Genomic DNA, 4,107 nt, shown 5'->3' on the forward strand with positions numbered 1-4,107 from the left:
CCCCCCCTCCCAAACCTTCCTCAAAACATATTTGAAAAATTCTTATTTATCCCTCCCTCTCAACCTCAACCCCCTGTATATCTTCATATATCTCTCGAACTTTATCTATCAAGTTACTTACCTATCTATCTATATATTATATATCGATCGTTCAAAGAAAGAAGGAGGTGGCTATTTTTCAATACGCATGTATCTGTGCTTGCAATTATAAACCGTGGAATGAATGTATGTACCTTTTCAAAATCTAGCATTTTTCAACACAGAAGGTGAAATGGTGGAACAGCCGAGCGCAAGAGTGCAAGGGGAAAAAATTCCGTGATGGAGCACCATTCCGTCCAGAATTTTTTGAGTACGCTGTACTTTAAGCATTATGTGTGCAACCTTTGATGCAACGAAAGCTGATTAATTTCATCACCTTGTGTAAATCGGAAAACACAGATGTCCATTTTAAGAAATAATTTTACACCCATTGCTTCAAATATTACTGGTTAATCGTAGCCATTTTTTAGCGTTTCCGTTTGACCTGTTTCCATGTCGTTGAACAATGTGCTTCTTTTTTGTTTACCTACATTAAGATTTTTCTTCAAGACCGAAAAGGCCATATATATTATTATGTACCACTACCACACATTGTGACTTTAATTAGATTTTTTTTTACAAACCTGCTATGTAAAGCATAATTAAACATGGGCTGAAGAGCAAAACATGAAGGTATTTTCAACAGTACACATCTACGAACGAGCACGAGGGCCACAAACACAAAGGAGGTACAAGGGAAAAAATCTTCAACAAACAAACCAGGGAAGCAATAATCATGAAATGTTAGATATTACGATAGATCTACTAGCCTTTTTTACTAGCTTACCTCAAAGATCCGACACAATATAGGATCTTTGCTCACCCTTGCATACAAAAGGGGGGTCTGAGAGACCTAACAGTGTTTTAATTTGTAAGTTATAGGGTTAGGGGTAAGGGTAGGTTTAGTGTTAGATTTAGGGGTAGGGTAGCCTGAGGGCTAGGGTTATGGTTTCAATGTTATCAGATTTTTTAACTTCATTTCGTTCCTGAGGCTTTAGGCTGCAGAGTTAGCTATGCTATTTTTTAGATCGATTCTAACAATTGTTGGCTCAGGCGTGATAGTCAAAGATCAAAGAACTAGGATCAAAGCACTAGCTTCTCCGTTCCGCAGTCGAACCCGAATCAGTGAGCAGTAAACCGACCAAATAAACACGTGTATAATCATACAGAATCAGGTGAACAAAAGTTTGCCTGAGAAGGTCGTCTTTTAAGTAGGTTTCTCAACAACTTAGCCACAGATACCTGGAACTGGAATAACAATAATAATATATCCCCGTGATGTTAGTAGAAATGTCGAATGTGATTTAGATAAAGTGGCTTTTTTCCACTCGTTATTACACCTACAAGTGTTATTTTTTAATGCAGTCACTCCCCCGTGCTTCAGTTGTTTTAAATTCTAGGGCACTGCTCAAGATTCCAGTCTTAATCTGTTGTTAAAATACGTAGGAAGTTCAGTTATATAAAAATGAGTAAAAAGTGCATTCTGATTTCCTTTTCATTGGCAAAAGTAACGTGGAATTTTCTAAGGGAAGGGGCGGGGGGGGGGGGCAGGGGAAGGGGCAGGGGAAGGGACAGGGGGAGGGGGGAGGGTTGATTTTTATGTTGTTTTGTCTTCTTTTCTTTAATTCGTTATTTTTTTTCTCAGTTGTTGGCTGTTTAAAGGTTGTTTTATTTCTTGATTTTTAAAAGGGGATAGGGGATGTCGAACTGCACGCCTGATCCACCTGAAAATTGTCGAAAGAGTCTCTTCCTATTCTCCCAACATTCTCATCTCCTCAATGTTTCCCTCCCTCCCTTCTTCCCTTCTCTTCTCCATCCTTCTTCTTATTCCCTTCCTCTTCTTCTTCTTCTTCTTCTTCTTCTTCTTCTTCTTCTTCTTCTTCTTCTTCTTCTTCTTCTTCTTCTTCTTCTTCTTCTTCTTCTTCTTCTTCTTCTTTTTCTTCTTCCTCCTCCTCCTCCTCCTCCTCCTCCTCCTCCTCCTCCTCCTCCTCCTCCTCCACCTCCTCCTTCTCCACCACCACCACCATCACCACCACCACCAACAACAACAACAACAACAACAACAACAACAACAGCAGTAGCAGCAGCAGCAACAACAATAACAACAACAACAACAACAACGACGACGACGACGAAGACAATGACAAGAGATGATATGGTACAGTAAAACATTACGCGGGGGCTCTCGTGGCCTTGAGGTTAAGGTGTTGGCCTCTCATTCAAAGGTCCCGGGTTCGATTCCGGGTTGCGACCAAAAATTTTCTTCTCTAAAATTGTCTCCTTTCACATCCTTTCCTGATCTCTAACAATGTTCTGTTGTCTGCTTTCATTTCCACTTTCTGCCCCCACCCCCTCACCTCCTTTGCCCCCTCCTCTGGGCTCCTGACTCTTTCTGCAGCCTTTCTACTGCTACTCCTTGGCTCCTCCTAACTGCTGTCTTTCTGCCACACCCCTGATCTTCTGGTAGGAAAGATCTACACCTAGCCTTCTCGGACAAGGGCGAAAAATCTCGGAGGGCCCGTGTGCAAGTTGCGCACGTTAAAGATCCCTTGGTGGTCTAAAATCGATAAGAGTAGGCTTCGGCCGCCACCCGGGCAAAATTCAAAATTTCCTACCAACGAAAAAGTATTAGGTGTGTCCCGCGCGCTCATATGACCTTATGCAGTTGCGAGCGCCGTAAAACCCTGTACTAAACAAACAAAATATTACGCTGACGATCGCATCGCCAACCTGGAAGGCAGCCAGGTGATAAGACTTAACAAGGCCTTGTTCCCCAGCCGTCCCTCGTTCCCGTTTTACTTCTCGCTCCTGTGGGTCATCTTCAGGTATCGCATATATTTATAAGCAGACGTCTACGGTTTGCCATTAGCTGCTCGTTTACCCTCAGCAGTCTGCTCAAGAACCTTAAGACTAGACCAGAAATTCGTTGTTTCTGATAGTGCTCCCTTGTTTTCATCTTTACTTGTTTGTTTGTTTTCTTTTCTTTTTTGTTTCTACTTTAACACGTGCTTCTCCAAAACTCTGTGGGACAATTGTAGACAGATCTGCTACACACAGGCAAGAGGTGCAGCTCCCTTAAGGATGCCTTTTTTCCTTTCTCTTTTTCTTCTTCCTTACCCTTTCAAACTGACTGCTCCACCTATTTGTCAGGTCGTCAACGCCACACTAAAGCAAAACATTAATAAAGTGTACCCGGTGCTGGTGGTCATGGTTTTGTCTGGCTGTGACTGTTGACCTGCTGAAGCTTGACTCTTTTGTTTGGTACTAGGAATGTATACCATCAGCTTTCGTAAACCTTTTCGGGCAACGCTTCGGGATAGGCCTTTTTTTTGGATTTCTTAAATGCTATAATTTTTACTAGAGCCTACTGTTCTCACTGTAGCTCGAAGTCGCTGCTCTTCTTTATTTTAACAGACATTGGGTTGGGTCTTTTTTGTTTGTTTGGGGGGTTTTTTGGTATGCTGTCTACGTGCTTCCAATTAAAACATTTTAAAGTATGCCCTCTGCTGAATTTTAATGAATTGTCTTTTCAGACTTTTAGTCCAGTTGGGCTGTTAAAGTTTTTCAATTCTATGAAGGCCTCTTTAGATTTGTCAGTAGATTCAAGCACGACAAACCTCAAAGTAATTTTGATATATTTGAGCAAGACTGACTGATACCCAGACAGTCTTATAGCGGCTACAGATAAAATGTCCTTCTTCAATAAATTGCAGCTTACAGGTACACCGTCACTTTAATGGGCAGGTGATTGTCGTCTACATATCAGTGGTTTAAATAGATGCAGAAACGAATAGACGTATAAAATAAACGAAATGTACAGATGTGGGAAAACTAAAATCTCTCTGAAAGATATCGGTCTTATAATCAATCTGCAATGAAACCAAGAGTCTGCTCAGCATGCATTTTAGTTTTAGTTTTAGTTGAGGTTTTACGGCGCTCGCAACTGTATAAGGTCATATGAGCGCCAAGGGGTGGATGTCAACAGAGAAGTCTTTACAGGGAATCAGACTTACTCTGCTCACCTCTCTA

Source organism: Aplysia californica, unplaced genomic scaffold, assembly GCF_000002075.1.
Source record: "Aplysia californica isolate F4 #8 unplaced genomic scaffold, AplCal3.0 scaffold00425, whole genome shotgun sequence".
Classification (NCBI taxonomy): Eukaryota; Metazoa; Mollusca; class Gastropoda; order Aplysiida; family Aplysiidae; genus Aplysia; species Aplysia californica.